This window comes from Benincasa hispida, chromosome 7 (genome assembly GCF_027475165.1).
Source record: "Benincasa hispida cultivar pf3 chromosome 7, pf3_genome.v1.1, whole genome shotgun sequence".
Taxonomy (NCBI): Eukaryota; Viridiplantae; Streptophyta; class Magnoliopsida; order Cucurbitales; family Cucurbitaceae; genus Benincasa; species Benincasa hispida.
The window spans coordinates 6,527,505-6,545,785 of NC_143484.1; the positions used below are offsets into that span (position 1 = coordinate 6,527,505).

Below are 18,281 nucleotides of genomic sequence, written 5' to 3' on the forward strand. Positions count from 1 at the left end.
CATAGGAACTCTCTCATACTCTAGAAATTAGATAGACTCCTATCCTATATTACATTTATCCTTTTATTTGAATTTCACGCATGTTATCTATTTCACACCAAAACCTCCATTTATCGCGCTAGTTAGAAAATTAACTCAACGAAACCAATCACGCTTCTATGTGGATCGACTCGGACTTACCACTGTTGCTACGTTTTAGTAGTGATAGGAGTACTTCAGTATTTACAAATTTTTCTTTTGCTTCAGTTCGTAGTCGAATTAGCGACATTGCTCATTATATGTTGACCATTGACCTTGAAGAAGTTGCTCTCGTCTTTGCTAGCTAACTCCACTACAACGGTAGGAATGACACTCTTGATTATGAATGGGCCAAACCATCTTGACTTCAATTTCTATTGAAACAACTGAAGGCGTGCGTTAAATAACAAAACTTGTTGTCCAACTGCAAAGTTCTTCTTACTATTTCTTTCATCATGTCATCTCTTTGTTTGCTCTTTATAAATCTTGGCATTCTCGTAAGCAGTTGTGCGCCATTCAGTGAGTTCATTCAATTGCAGCTTCCAGACCTCCCCTACACTGGTTAGGTCAAAGTTTAACTTCTTAATCACCCATTACGCTTCGTGCTCCAGTTCCAGAGGGAGATGGGAGGCTTTTCCAAAGACAAAGGCATATGGGGACATCCCAATAGGTGTTTTGTAGGCTGTCTGATATGCCCATAGGGCTTCATCTAGCCACTGCGCCCAATCCTTTCATGAGGTGCTCACCTCCTTCTCCATAATAGACTTGATCTCCTTGTTAGAGACCTCTGTCTGTCCATTAGTTTGTGGATGATAGGTAGTCGTAACCCTGTGATTGAAATTGAACTTGATTAGTAAATTCGTAATGATGTGATTAATGAAGTGTGTACCTTCGTTGCTGATTAATGCACCGAGCGTGCCAAGTCTAGTGAAAATATTCTTTTTAAGAATCTTAGCCACTGCGATCGCATCATTTTTGGTGCAAGAGATAGCCTCCACCCATTTGGAGATGTAATCCACAGCAACTAAGATATACTGGTGGCCTTCAGATGCTAGGAAAGGGCCCATGAATTCTATGCCCCAAACGTCAAACAATTCTACTTCCAAGCTAGAAGTCAACGTTATTTCGTCGTTTCTAGTCATATTCCTTATCCTCTAGCATCTACCGCACTGCACTGCATGGGCATGGGCATCCTTGAATAGAGTTGGCCAAAAGTAGCCACTCTGAAGGACTTTAGCAGCAGTCCTTTGCCCACAAAGTGTCCTCCATAAGGGGACTCGTAACACTGTTCTAAGATGTGCTGGATTTCATGCTCAGGGACACATTGTCGCATGATGTGATCTGGCCCCAATTTATACAAGAACGGGTCGTCCCATAAGTAAAATTTTGCATCATGCCTCAACTACTTGTTCTGTTAATTAGAGTATCCTTCTGGTGTTCGGCCACAAACTAAGAAGTTCACAATGCCCGCATACCAAGGTTCATTAGCACGTATTGTCATCAGCTTTTCATCTAGGAAGCAGCCTTCAATATCCTTTTTTTTTCTTTAAACCTCAATATTCTCCAATCGTGACAAATGATTGATAACAGGCAAAAATGCACATTATCATAGTGCTAAGTATTAAACAATGTTGGATTGTGTTGATAAAATATGTTAAATTGCGTCCATTAAGTATAAATTCTATAATATTACGATCGCATGCGTCCAGCGTATTAGAATTATTGATTTCTATATTTTTGTGCAGAATATTCGTTAACGCAATGCAAGAGTGCGACCATAGGAAATTATCCGCCGAGCGCAACTTCACCGCAAGACTTTGCTTGATCGTACTCGCAAACATTCACTCGAGAAAGATCGTCGCAACTTGGTCAGTGCAATATGGTGGGCGCATCTGGGTGAAAGGCCAATTAAGAGCGATGGAACAGAAAGCTAATGACAGTCGAATCCAAATTAAGTTGACAGCCGATAATAGTCACAAAGTACATTCATTTTTATCGATAACAATCATTCGACACGTCAATCAGGAATTAAAGCTGTCCCATCTGTACAACCGAGAGAGAGAAGCTGCCTTTCACCATTGATGCTCTATAAATACCAAGTGCATTCTTCAGAAAAGGGGTTAATGAGTTCACGATATATAACCAGTTCACCGTCTTCTGTTCATAGTTTTCTTCCATTTTTAAGGTGGAGCAAGAGAAGAGTGGTGGCACCGGAGATTGCCCAGGGCAACTCGAGAGAGAACCTTGAGGCGTAAGAGCAGAGAGCGGGCCGACTCTCACGAGAGCGAGAATATCTTTAAAGCACGAGTAGAAATAATGTAAACGCCTGGCAGCAAGAAATTTCTACTAGGCTCTTTATTATAGTTGCGTTGTTATTTTGTACTTCATCTTCATATCTATTCAATGGATGTTCTATTTCTACATCTGCTCACTCTCTTAATATGCATGAGTAGCCAAACTAGTTGAATGGGTTGAGAATAACTAAGCTAACATCACCTAGGAAGTTCATTGCCTGCGATTGTCTTGATTTATGTTATGCAAAATACCCTTTAGAGTTACTCGAGAGAGAATCTAAAGAAAGAACCTAATGTCTCGAGAGAACTAGGTTAGAATCTGTACTGGAAAGAGCAAGATTAGGCTTGCATAAACAAGAGATAGGGACTTAGAGATAAGCTCTGTTTGTCAATGTACATCGCATGCATCTTAGGAATGGGAATGATATTATGTGGTCGCATATTTATGTGAATGTCATGTTGTCATCGCATAAGTAGAGATAGAGGTTTATGTGTAAACCCTGTAGACTTATCGCATAATTATCGCATGCGTTCTAGCCTTAGAAGCCGTGGTATTCACACGGAGAGGTGGTTTACTATTGTATGCATGTTGCATGATCGCAAACATGAACGCATTCTAGGGAGTGTTAGCCGAAATCTTTCTCAACCCGTTCACCGCATATTCATTGCATTTCCCGTTTACCAACTCTTTTCAAACTCTGCCGCATTTGTTATTTATTTTAAATCAACGCAATCGACAACCAAACTCTTTATTTATTTTCCCGATTACCGCAAACTTTTCATAAAAAATTATCAACGCAATCTATTTTCACCAGTCCCTGTGTTCGACCCTAGACTTACCAGGAATCTCAGAGGAATTTACACTTGAATTCCGCTGGGGAAACTTGAGTGCACAACGTAATTCCATCAACGCATATCATCCATATTTCCACTTAATAAAATAACGCACCAATGATCAGCCACTTGGTTTTCAGTACCATTCAGATCTTTGATTTCTAAGTCAAATTCTTGTATAAGCAGAACATACCAAATTAGTCTAGGCTTCGCATCCTTCTTTGCCATCAAGTGTTTGATCGTAGAATGGTCAGTGTATACAACTACATTAGACCCTACCATATATTGTCGAAATTTGTCCAATGTAAACACTACTGCAAGCATTTCCTTTTCCGTATTAGTATTGTTCTTCTGCTAATCATTTAGCATTTTACTAGCATAGTAGATAGGATGCAAGATCTTATCTTGTCTCTGGCCTAGTACAGCCTCCACCGCATAATTGTTGGCATCAAACATGATCGTAAAGGTTTGCATCCAACAGGTGCTACCAAGATAGGTGCTGATATGAGTGAATCTCTTAGAGTGTGAAATGCATTGGTGCATGCTTCATTGAACTCAAATATGCGATCGGTTTCTAGAGTGTACTTAAAGGCCTGATGATCTGGGAGAAGCTTCAGATAAATCTGCGGTAAAAATCTGCATGTCCCAAAAAACACCTTAGTGTTTTGACATTTACCGAAGGTGATAGTTTAGCTATTGCGTCAACTTTTGCCTTATCTACCTCAATACCTGCTTTGGACACTTTGTGTCCCAACACAATGCCTTCAAATACAATGAAGTGGCACTTTTCCCAGTACAAAACAAGATTCGTTTCCTCACACTTCTTCAACACCTTCTCAAAATTTCTAAGGCATACTTCATAAGTGTTGCCAAAGATAAAGAAATTTTCCATAAATACTTCTACTGATTCTTCCAAAAACTCTGAGAAGATTGCCATCATGCACCTCTAAAAGCTGCCTAGCACATTGCAGAGTCCGAACGACATGCGACGGAAGGCAAAAGTGCCAAACGGGCATGTGAACGTGGTCTTGTTCTATTCCTCTAGTGCAATGGCAATCTAGTTATAGCCCGAGTATCCGTTTCATTACAAGAATTTTGGGCTTTAGTGTCGGATGGAAAAAGTGAAATCGGATGTATAATGTCGATTTTATTTTTTTTTTTAAAAAAAAAATGGATCTTCAATGTCGGTTTTAAACTGGCATTGTAGGGGTACCTTTAATGTCGGTTTTAAATCGACATTAAAGACCCGTTAATTTATCTCACTTCTATTCCCCCCCCCCCCTTTTTTTCACTTCCCTCTTCACTCTCCCCCTATTATCTTCTTCCTCTCATTCTCATACTTCCCTTTTCAGACCCTTTTCTTTCTCACTTCTCTTTTCTAAACCCTTGCCATTCGTCCGTCAACCGTGGGTGAAGAGGTTTCCGTGGTGCAGATTTGGCCTCCGTGCAGGTTTGTTTGTCCTGCAACCCACATCGCCGCACCCAGTCGCCTGTGTCTCATCAATCGCCCGAATCTGCTATGCGCCACCAGGTCCGTTCTTGGCCAAGATCTACTCTGCGTCTCATCAGTCGCCTGCGTTTCATCAGTCACTCGGATCTGCTGTGTGCCACCAGGTCCGTTCTTGGCCCAGATCTGCTCCACGTCTCATCAGCCGCCTGCGTTTCATCAATCGTCTAGATCTAGTGTGCGCCATCGCACCCAGTCGCCTACGTCTCATTCGTCGTTTGCGTGTCTCTGTCGTGCGCGCCACCAGGTCCGTTCTTGGCCATCTTCCGCCAACCCATGTCTGCATGCCACCAGGTTCAAGTAGATTGCATTGTATGTTTCTCTTAATTCTCGGTACAAAAAAATATGGATTGTCTCTAGGTGAAGCTTCTATACAATCTTAAAGCCATCTCTTGTCAGAAGTTTTAATGATTGCCTCAACATTGAGAAACTGAAATAGAATGGCATCTTGGTTCATGGAAATGATCTTACGTGTAGCCATGAGGTGAAGATTAGTGACTGAACTTGAAAAAATAGAAAGTATAGGCTCTCAACACTAAGCGATCGTCTATCAGAAGGTAATCGATCGTTTAGTTAGGCTCAGCGCGCTAAGCAATCGTTTAGATAATCGCGGGCGATCGTTTAGAGACGCAGGTGCGCGATCGTTTAGGAAGGTGGGCTCTATCGTATAGGCTCTCAACACTAAGCGATCGTCTAGTAATCACACCGTGAGCGAATTTTCGGATCTCTTCTATATATTTTGCAAAATGAAAACTATTTTCATTTTATTCTTTAATTACTTGAACTGAAATTAACTTCCCACTATCGCATGAATCCGGAGAAAACTTCGGCCAATTATCTCATAATTGCCCAATTAATTAAATAACGAATATAATCATATTATATTCTTAACCTATGGTTTAATATCATATATCAACTATAGTGTTTTCTCCTTTACTTGATATAAATCATATCTATATCCAATTTCCTCCAAAATAGAGTATCTCACACATTTAGTCAATCATATCATATATAATTAACAAATTCAATTATATCATATATAACCGAACTCCCTCTTGTCAATTTGAACATTTTAAACTGCACCAACAACTGATTCTCAACTTTTATCCAAGCTACCAAGGGGACCTTATGGACCTTTGACTTGAAGCTCCAATGGTACATGAATAGCTGACTAAACTCTTCAGCCACGAGATCCACCATCCATTAACTGCCACGCATTCCACTAAAGATCGACAGCTAAACTCTTCTTACCACAGATATATTTCTATGTCCATTGGATATAATCAATCATGAGTACGTTAACCCTTCACACATGCTCGTAAGTACAACTAAGCCAATTTATCGTTTTGCCCCTGTAGTTACATCTCTCTCATTAAGTACCACTAATCCCTCTAATGAACAATACAACATAGTCCAAGTATGTGTGAACACCTCTCGGGCCAGGAGAAGGTGTATGGTGCCACATCGTTCAAGCCTTGGAATCAACCCTTGAGGGAGCTATCTATCTACTTACCCCTGCTTCGCGAAAGCAGTGAATTCCATCTTGTGTAGTTGAGTTCCCATCTTTCAAATCAGACGAATCACCAAAGTGGTAGGTTTGAGTCGGCGGCCTGGCCACTCGCACCCAAACAAATCAAAGGACTACCCTCAATGGCAAGTGTTCCCAACTCACTGAGGATTAAGGTCATGTTACCTATGGTCATCCTAGTGAAATGAAGTCTCTATCATGAACGGTGTTATATAACGAGATGTTAACATTTCATGGTCAGGTCTTATACCAACTCTATGTATAGGACGCCTCCTCTCGCATGTCCCTTACATGAATGATCAGGATTAGACCATCTGTGACAAGTCATAACACTTGTAACTATCATATATTATACATCACAAGTGTTCGTACAAACTGTTTACAAACTACAGGACACGAGACTTTAGGGCATCATCCTCAGCATTCTCCCACTTTTCCTAAAGCAAAGTGGGGTGTACAAAACAAGTACAAAACAATAACCTAGGGCATAAAAGCCTAGTACAAGAAAATCTTCCACTTGCCCTAGTTTAGCCGTGGGCGGTCCCATAGACTCATGCCCTGAAGGTGACCCTCAAACACTATAGTCGTGAGAGCTTTCATAAACGGGTTAGCAACATTATGCTCCGGAGTGATCTTCGTGACGATCACGACCCCTTGATGCACTATCTCGCGGATCAGGTGATACTTCCGCTCTATGTGTTTGTTGTGCCTATGATTCTTAGGCTCCTTGGAGTTTGCCACGGCCCCACTATTATCACAATAGATGGTGATTGGCCTAGACATGTCCGGAACAACTTCCCATTCTGCCAAGAACTTCCTTAGACAGACAGATGGCCTCCTTAGCAGCTTCGTAAGTCGCTACGTACTCCACCTCCATAGTGGAGTCTGCACCCCTACTTAGTGCTTTGCCATACTACAGCTCCTCCGTTAAGAGTAAAGACTGACCCTGAAGTTGACTTGCGAGAGTCCTTATCAGTCTGAAAGTCAAAATCTGTGTATCCAGTAATGATCAAATCCCTAGATCCATACACGAGCATGTAGTCCCTCATTCTCCGAAGATACTTGAGGATGTTCTTCACTACGGTCCAGTGACCGTGGCCTGAGTTAGACTGATACCTACTGACTATGCCCATAGCGTAGCAGATGTCTGGTTTAGTACAGAACATCACATACATCAAACTGCCAACGGCAGACACATATGGGACTCGTCTCATTTCCCCAATCTCTTGAGGAGTCTTAAAACACATGTCCTTAGACAAACTGACTCCATGCCTAAACGGCAATAGGTCTCTTTTGAAGTCCTGCATCGAGTACTTGAGCAATATATTGTCAATATATGATACCTAAGACAATGCTAGCACTTTGTTCTTACAATCCTGAAAGATCTGTATACCCAGAACAAATTGAGCCTCTCCCAAATCTTTCATTCGAAATTGAGTCGCTAGCCAATTCGTAACTGCAATCAGTAGACCTGCATTATTCCCAATGAGTAATATATCTTCTACATACAACATTAAGAAAACTACGACTTGATCGCACTATAAAACCGTATGTTCTAAGATCGAGATGCCTGTTTCAGCCCATAAATGGACCGATTCAGTTTACAAAATTTTTGCTCTTGACCTTGGGCAATGAACCCTTGGGCTGTACCATGTAAATGGTCTCCTTAAGATTGCCATTCAGAAAGGCCGTCTTGACGTCCATTTACCGAATCTCATAATTATAATAAGTTGCAATGGACAGAAGGATGCAGATGACTTTAACATGGAAACAGGCTAGAAAGTCTCCTCATAGTCGACTCCCTCTACCTGGGTATAACCCTTTGCCACAAGTCGAGCCTTGAAGGTTTGCACCTTCTCATCAACACCCCGTTTGCGCTTGTAGATCCATTTACAACCTATAGGTCTTACCCCATCAGGCTGATCTACAATATCCCATACTGAGTTGAAGTACATCGACTCCATCTCGAAATCTATGGTCTTAACCCATTCATCCCGGTCTATATCCTCCATTGCCTTCTGATAATACAACAGATCCTTAATGTCACCATCTGCTACCATAGCAAGGATTTTCGTGAAATCTAGATAGCGAACGGGCGGGTTCGCAACCCTCCCATTGCATTGAGGTTCCTCAACTCTTGAGGTGGAACCGACCTACAAAATGAACTATCATCAACAACTCTTACTGAAGAAGCAGGTCCTTCAACAACTCTTGTTAAAGTTTCAGTAGTTTCAATGGAAAGCTCACGCAACACAACTTTAGTACGTGGACTGTGCTCCCTAATATGATCCTCCTGTAGGAAAGTAGCATTCGTGGAAACAAACACCCTATATTCCGATGGATCATAAAAATAACCCCTTCGTGTACCTTTGGGGTAGCCTACAAAGAGGCATAACCTCGACCGTGGTTCCAACTTCTTGGAATTTTCCTCAAGCACCTGTACAGGGTAACCTCAAATGCAGAAGTGACGTAAACTAGATTTACGCCCGTTCCACAACTCAAGAGGTGTTCTCGCGACACTCTTAGAAGGAACACAGTTGAGTATGTATACCGCAGTCTCCACTACGAAACCTCAAAACAAGTCCGGTAAGGAAGCATAACTCATCATCGAACGAACCATGTCCAACAAGGTTCTATTTCTCCTCATCACTAGACCATTCTGCTGAGGTGTACTTGACGCTAAGAGTGGAAAACGATTCTATGTCCTATCAAATAGTCCTGGAATGTCGAGCCCAAAAACTATCTACCTTGATCGAATCGAAGTTTTTTAATCTGTCTATCCAATGTACTTTCAACTTCAGCCTTAAACTCTTTGAACTTTTCTAAGGATAATCCCAAATAAACAGGAGTTCATAGTTAGCTCAGGATTAAGTTCGAGTTACCTAGGTCATCTAAGAAAAATAGTCAGTCTGAAATAGTAAACAACGTTATAAAGTAAAAGTGACTAATTTCTTGGTCCGATCTTATGCAAACTCATTGCATAGGACACCCCCACTCTTCATTTCATTACATGAACGAATCTGGATCACTTCACTTATAATATCTTTACAACAACTTGTAACAGCTACAGAGTAGGCCGTATCCAATAGTGTTACCAGAATAAGATACTCAACCTTAATCATATACTATAGACCATTTTGGCTATTTACTCGGACTTGATCCATCTCTATGTCTCTACATAAAGTTGAAGTATTCATATAATAGCCATGAATTTTAGTTTATTGGATTTAGACTTTATGAATGCAATTAATAGATTCAATACTTTTATTGAAGAAATGTTGAATAACATCTTTTATTTGATAATAGAATATGTTTAATTTTTACAAATTACGAGTTTTAGGACATAAAACTCAATAGTATATAATGCAAATCGACACCCAAGAACACGATTTAATTCTGAAATTACATTTTTTTTGTTTTGTTTTACTAGAAATCAATCAAAACATCATTCAATTCAACTTTCCGATTTCCTAGCTAAAATCAATACAGTTCTTAATAAATAAGTAATTACTGTTTGTTTGATCTCTCAAGATGATACTCAACCTCTTAAGCTATTTTAATAAATTATAGGTTGACCGTGTTTGCTTGCGCGTAAACATTCCATATCAAGTCCCTCCCTCTCATTGGATCGAAAGGGTTTTGTTTATGTAAGACCATAAATAGGTTGTTTATTAGAGGATCAATGAAATTTAAGAAGTAAGAGATAATTACAGGGGTAAAACGATAATTTGACTCAGCCGTAGTTACAAACAAGTCGTGAAAGGTTGACTTAACAATAATGAGTTATGTCCATGGACACAAATATTATACAGTGTGACGAGTGCAAGTGTAAGTCTTTCGTGGAGTGATCTACAGTGAATAAATGTTGACTAATTTAATTAATTGATTTTATATCATTGGAGCTTAAATCTATAGATCCACTAGGTCCCTTTGCTAGCTCATTGAGGATAAAACATGAATGATTTAGTTTTGGATTAATTTGAATTGTCCAAATTAAATAAGGGAATATAAATTAATTGTCTGAGATTAAATTAGCATAATATATCTAGTTACATTATACTATAAAGTTAATTTTGAATAAGATTCAAAATTAAACTTCATATTATAAGAGAAGTATATATTTGAATAAGATTCAAATATTAATTATATGAATAAAATTCGTATAAAACTATATGTTAAAATTAATATGAATGAGATTCATATTAAAACTATAAGTTATGAGAGATGATCATATTTGAACATGATTAAAATATAATTTTAATTAAATATGTGATATTTAACTTAATGATTAATTAAATTTTAATTACTTATTATTAGTATTTATTTAGTTATATATTAAATTAGATTTAATATAAATTAAATAAGTTAAATAAGATAAGTCCCCTCCAATTAACTTTTTCTCTTTTTTAATGTGAATTTTGAAGAGATTTGATATATGGATGATTGACCTTTCCTAGAACTCTCTCAATACTCCCAAGAAATCTCTCACACTCTCAAATGTTTTCTATAGAAAAATTCTTTAGTGAAATTCATCTTCCCTTATCAAAAAATTGGATCCCACCATCTGGTTCTTGCTAGAGAATAGAAAGATAACACTAGTGGTAGTTTCCATTCAGTTGGTTCTTGATCGAGGAAGAGGTTTGATGTTCGTGAGAGGTCGTATGGGAAGGTAAGATTTCTTTCCCCTTTAAAAGCATTCTTAACTAGAATGTGTTTATACTTCTTTGTGTTTTTTGTAAGTATGAAACGTAAAATAAAATCACACGTATTCACGCGCTTCCTCTATGAGATTAGATCCCTTCAATGATGTATGTAAGTTAAGTAGGTGACAGTTTGTCCTGCTAACACAAGCTATATTATTGATAACTGATGAATTCCTCACTATGTTATGGGCTACCGACAGGTTCCCTACTATGTTACTAGGTACTGAGGGGTTCCCTACTATGTTATCGGGTATCGACGGGTTCCCTACCATGTTATCTGGTACCAACAGGTTTTCTACTATGATATTGGTTATTGACAGGTCCTCTTCAGTGTTTGTGTGCATTCGAGCCACAAGATACTTGTTAAGACAGGTTAAATTTCTCAATAGATGGCCATCTTTGATAGTATAAAGTATGCATGTCCTTATGATTTATTTGTAGTCTTAAAATATTTTATGAAAAGTTTTACTACTTACGCAATCTAGAAACTCTCAAGTATTTCTTATTTTTCATTTTTATATTTAGGACTACCCCAAACAAAGATTTTAACTTATTTGAATGATTGTTTTATGAAATTGGTTGATTTTAGTTAAGTTTTTTAAAAGAGATTTTTTTTTTTTTTTAATGTTTATGCATCCATGAGGTAATAGCCGGTTAGTCGTCTTATAAAGTGGGGTTGCTACACTTCTCTTGGGATAATTTCATTTCATTTCTTTTTTTTTTTTTCTATTCCTCATATACCTCTACTTGTAATATGTTGGCTTACTCTTTGCCTTACCTTTGCTTCTCGTTCTATCTCCCCCTTATCGTGGATTGATAGTTTCCTTATTCGGCTTCTATCACTACCCAAAAAGACCATTGTAATGTTGATTCTCGCTTTTTTCATCAATTAAATACCTTACTTTTCTTTTAAATTAATGTGTCTGCATGAAACTTTGTTAAAGATCTAGAGTGGATGAATCGCTGAAGCTTCTATAATCCATACATCTTAGACATTTCTTTTTATGTATTTTGAATTAAAGTGTTTTTATTAAAAAATTGGAATATTGATATATACATATTTAACATGCATAAAATAGTTTGATAAGTACAATCACAAACATCGTACACATTTAAGTTATTATTTGTATAGGAAATGAATTTTTCTTTTAAAAAATAATAATTATAATAATAATAAAGTTAAAAGAATAAAGTGTCATCAAAGAGTTGAGAGAATAAAAATATTTTCTTTGACTAAACCATTAATCTTATTATCAGTTTCATATCCTGCACATGAAACCCATTTCATATGAATAATTATTTTTTAAAATCACATTAATAATATTTTAGAAAAACATTAAAATATTATGTTGTCGGTCATTTAAAGGCAGCTATTTTTTCATTAAAATTCCTTTTTTAATTATAAATTCTGGCCTTTGTAAATTAAACTGATTTATTACATAACATTTTTTAAACTCCAAATCCACTTCTATCAGTATTTAAATTTTAGTGGTTCTTTCTTATATTTAAAGATAAGATTGTGAGTGGAAATTTATATTTTTTAAATTAAAAAACTCATGTAGAAATCTTTTAGCCACGTGTCACTACTATTTTCAAGGGGATGAAAGGAGAGATTCTAGTTTCTTTTAGATAATAATATAATAATATTTCAGTTAAGTTCAATTCACTTTAAAAAAAAAAAAGAATAAATTTCCAAAGTCAAATTGATCAAAGTTCCTTTTTGGTTTATTATAAAAGATTAAGTAGCACATTCAAATTTGTTATCTTCAAAATTTTTTGTAGAAACAAATACAATATTAGTATAGCCAACTTTAAGCTTCCACGGCTATGCATGAAGTAAGTAAGATGATCAACGAATATGAAAACAATGGTGATGGTATTCAAGTAAAAGCTTTCAATGATGTTGCTCGAGGTTCAACTCAAATCAACTATCAAAGAACGGTATTGAAAATTCGAAGACCTAACGATGATGTTGTACACAAAGTTGGTTCAAATGGTCATATAAAACCAACTAAGCAAATAGGAGGAAAGGGTAAAAAATCTACCACAAGGGTTCTTGACACAAAGTCATCTAATATGCAATTTAGTCGAGAGAAGATAAGAGAAATTTTCAAGTGTCATGATAGCAACAATGATGGTTTCCTCAACAAAAGGGAGTTAACAAAAGCTTTTGCATTTCTAGGCTCAATGTTTCCATTCAACAAAGCTTGCTATGCAATGGTGTACGCCGATGCTAATGAAGACGGTCTTATCAATGATGCTAAGCTTGACGAACTCATAGATTATGCAAGTAAATTTATCCAAATGAAATGAACTTTTAAGCTACTTACATATGCATTTCATATATGATGGTAAACTTGCAATTTGAAATCAACCACTAAATATAATAATTTAAACATATATGTAAATAATAGTATACTCTAATAGATAACTTTTTGTGGTTCATATTTGTATATTAATAATCTTGGTCGTACCAGAATTTATAAATAACTGAAACCAAAACAAAACATAGAATTTGATGTGTCGACTCGATTCATCTATGTTTACTTGATATGTAAATATCTTTTCAACCCAATCAAACGATTGTACTTGATCTTTCCATCCAATTTAGTCCATCGATTATTTATGTTATACTCTTGAATCATATAGACAATATGTAACATAGAAGGGATATAGATCTTGTGCATATGCCATATTCATCTATGTTAACCTTTTAAAAAAGACATACTGAATGAGAATTTGGTAAATCACAAATTACCACTTCATTATTTTTAAATTATTGACCAATTACATTTTATTAAACATAGGACAACGTTAGAATTAACATGTGTAGAAAAAAATAATAAATCTCAAATAATGCTATGTATCTTCAACCTAGCGCATTTGATTGATCATGTGATATATTTGAGCTCAAGTTCAAATAATTCAAAAAAATTGTTTATTAATCAATTGAGAAATTGAACTATATAAAAACTTGTAAGGTTGCATTTAAAATGTGTGTCCCATTTTTTTTGATATACCAAAATTGCCCACGATGGATTTAAAAAATGTTTTCATCATCATCTACATATACAATATTATTGTATCTTTTGTATGCAATTCTAAATTCCATATTGTTCTTCATTTTTTCCCTAATCATGATTTGTATTTTTTAAAATCTATCTATTTTTAAAATATAGTCTAACTGTAATGATCCGCACGATCATTAAGTGTATTTTTTTATTTCTATAATATTATTATGCTTTACTTAATTTAGATGAAATAGTGTATAAATTATTTAAATTTTGTTTAGAATACTTCGGAAACTTAATTTATAATAACTGGGAGTTATTAAGTTCAATTGAAATATTTTTTTTAATCAAAGTCGATTCCAATACTTGTTTGCTTATGATTATTACAATTCTATAAAATTTACTTTAAATATTAAAAACATAGTTATATTTCTTTTTAGTTATTTGAATATTAGAAGGGACGAAATGAATATAAATACAAGATTAACTCATCTGGGAAGGCATTACAATCAATTTTTATGACTAATTATGCATAGGGCTTAAATTTGGTGAAAACACTATTATTCGGATTTTTTATTTCTTTCATTAATCTTAAAATCTATAAACTATTTTTATTTCTTTTTAGGTATAGAGCAGAGGCTAGTATATAATGATGACCAAAAAAATTATCTTTTGATATTTAAATAGTAATTGTATTATTAATGGTAACCATTTTAATTAAAATATAAATGATGATAGCTATATAAGTTAATTTAATCAGTTAGATAATGAGTTTTCGTTAGGAGAACTTATGCTGGTTTGGTAACCATTTTGTTTTTGAAAATTAAGCTTATTTCATCCACATTTTTGACAACGATTTGCATATTTCTTTACATATAATGGTTGAATTCATAGTCAAATTCTAAAAACAAAAACAATTTTTTAAAAGCTATTTTTTTAGTTCTCAAAATCTAGCTTGATTTTGTAAAAAAAAAAAAAAAAAAAAAAAATATGTAGATAACAAAAGAAGAAAATTGGGGGTGAAAGTAGTATCTATAGGCTTAATTTTCAAAAAAAAAAAAAAATAGTTACCAAAGGAGACCTTAATTATTTGTTTTCAGAATACATGAAAGAAGAACCAAGAAAAATCAAGAAGTAACAAAGCTATAATCCACCTCAGCAAGATGGTCGACCCAATTAGGGAAATCTTCCTACCACATCTCATGAAAACAAACTCCATCAAGCTGTTGGGGTTGATGCCCTAATTCTCATAGGGTCCTATAGTTTGTAAACTTTGTATGAACAAACTTTTATGTGATTAATAATATATGATATTTTATTCACTTTGTCTATAAAATATGTGATATTTTAGTTGCATTAACCATAAACTAATAAACTAACTTCTAAGGCTATCGTTGTATCTTAAACATATATGTGGAGACATACAGATGAATCATGTTTAAGTGATAACCTAAATGGTCTGTAGTATATGGATAAGGCTGGGTACCTTGTCCTGGTGACATTAAGAGTATGACCTATGGTGCTACAATTGTTGTAAGTGCTACAAATGATCTGATCCTGATCATTCATGTATTAGACACGCAAGCGGAAATATTCTATACAAAGGAATATAGTGTGATATGATCAATAAAAATAGATACAAAATATTTTCAATTCGACGAACTAATCTATATATAAACTAGGAATTGACAAATAATACCAGGGAGTATTTGTGGGTTGAATCTATAGAGAAACGACTTTAACACACTAATGAAAACATGCAAGTAATTAACCAATTGCATTATATCGAAGTAACTGATTAAAAATAAATTGGAGTTATTTATGTGCAAAAGTAAATGTTGGAAAAGTAAATAAAAGTGATGCAATGAAAAGATTGATGTGTGAATGTAAAAATGCAGAAACAATAATGATGCCATAGGGAATTTATATGTTGTGATACAAGACTCGACTGTTGTTGCTCTATGTTGCACTATGTTGCACCTGTCTTAATGTATTAGCCCAATACTTTACTACTCATCTTACTAAATCTAAGTAAGAAAACATACCACAACTACCTTTCAATGTGGTGTAGAACATCGAATTAGTTAGAGGTCGTCTATTCTAAATCAATTTGTTTACTCTCATCCTCTCTAAATGCTTACAAGTGGTTGCATCCTTCTTAATAACAACCTAGTGAAACTATATTCATACTTGTTCAACTGGAGTATTTCTACACATTTCAAACCTTTTGGTGCCTAAAACATGCTACTACTCTATATCGGTTTATTGGGTGGATAAAAACAATTTAAATATGAACTCTCAAAACAATTTAAATATGAACTCTCAAGAAGAAGATTCAAAAATTAGTTTATTGGAGCAAAAAATTAATTAAGTAAGATAAGATAATTGATTTATTTCATTTGGATTTAATTGAAAAAATGTTGGATAAATTACTTAGGAATTATTTTGGTGAATTTATGGAGATTTAAGAGGGAATAATGGATATATATATATATATATATATAATAGTTTGATACGAAGGAGATGTAAGGTTTTGATAATAGGTTCTCTATTTCATCCAATGGAAGAAATATATATTTAATTTAAGTTTTTTTTTATTGTTTTGTAATATTCATCACAAATCTCACTTTGTTCAGTTTTGGTAAAGGATTCAAAAAATTTATTCCTTCAAAGTTTATTTTTGTCAGACCAAAACTCTTTATCAAATTCTATTTTGTCAATTGTAAAGGGTTTGGAAATAACATATATATATATATATATATACACATATATATATCACTACATACATATATATATGTATATATATGTATGTATGTATATGTATGTGTATATGTATATATGTATGTATGTATGTATGTATGTATGTATATATGTGTGTATATATATGTATATATGTATGTATGTTTATGTATATCTATGTATATGTATATGTATATGTATATATGCTTTTATCTATGTATATGTCTGTATATATATGTGTGTATGTATGTATATGTATATATATGTATGTATGTATATGTATATATAATGCCTCTCGTGATGTGTGCATTAGAAAGAAAATGATTTTCCAACTTTCTTCTTCTTTTACATGGAACAGAACCCTCATGGACCCCCACTATCAACCCCATTCTGTCGTTATCTTTCGTTCATTCCATGTGCAGCCGCCAGAACAACTACCATTGATAGCATCGAAATAAGCTATCTAGCTCCACTTAATTCGGGATTGTTCTATGACTTTTTATGACTTGCTATTTTATTTATTGGTATTGAGAACTCAAGAGGTAGAATTGACCATTTGGAGTCATTCAAGGTTAATTTGAAGCAATTTGCAGTTAATTTGAGCGTCCACACTTCAAAAGAGGAAAATTACCAAAATGCCCTTGAATCGAGCTTTGCAACCATCCATCAAGCGTAGAATTACACACAAAAAAAAAAAGCAACACCTCACAAGCCACGTAATTACCCTAGCTTTACGATGAATCAGTACGCTCAAAGGCTGAATGCAACCTATCTGGGTAGCGTAACAACACTACCATTAGCGTAATTATGCTATGAATTTTGACAGAGAAAACACGCGTGACTCATCATAAGAGCATAACGTATAGAATAAAAACGGTGCAACCATATGCTACGATTTCTAAAAGTCAACGTAGTTATGCTACATTTCACGTCGTTACGCTGCGACTTTAATATAAATTGAATTCTTGCTTAATTAGGTCATTATTCTACGAACCAGCTGACTTCCACACAATTTCTTTGAACTTTTCTCCTCTTTTTTATCACTAAGATGTATCAAAACGATTCCTTGGTGATTATTATAAATATTATAGGCTAAGGTAGTTGTTTCTAGCTTGGGTTTAGGATTTTTCTACGTATTTGATATATCTGTGAGGTATCGAACTTGTTTATTGTAATTTTCGAATTCGATTCTATTCTTGAATGCTTACGATTATATTATTGGATGCTTGAAAATTTTATAATTTTCACATTTTGTTGACATTTGATATGTGACATGTAATCTTGTGTTAACCAGTTAGAGGACATAGGTTAGATTAGCTTGTAAATCATTTAGATTATTATTGTTCTAACCAACCTAGCAAATAAACTGAATATTTAATTAAGAATGTTCCTGTTAGATATTCAACATAACTTTACCATTCATTGGTTGTGAATGGTGTCCCAAATCTCCTCGTAGTCTCATAGTTTGTAAACTCTGTATAAACATATTGTTATTAATAAAATAAGTATTATTTTATAATCATTTACTCAATCCAATAAACTAAGATCTGAGGTTATTTTATGTAAATTTAAACAAGCATGTAGAGACATACAGGTGGATCTTGTTTAAATAATAACCTAAATGGTCTGTAGTATATGGATAGAGTT

At 34.8% G+C, this 18,281-nt stretch overlaps 1 pseudogene across 1 annotated transcript; it reads left to right on the forward strand.

Moving 5' to 3' along the window:
- Positions 1-6,944: 6,944 nt before the first annotated feature.
- Positions 6,945-13,515, forward strand: LOC150034879 (uncharacterized; annotated as a pseudogene). The gene is made up of 2 exons (XR_016530470.1): positions 6,945-7,031; positions 12,685-13,515. The product of XR_016530470.1 is annotated as an uncharacterized LOC150034879 (transcript).
- Positions 13,516-18,281: the final 4,766 nt, after the last annotated feature.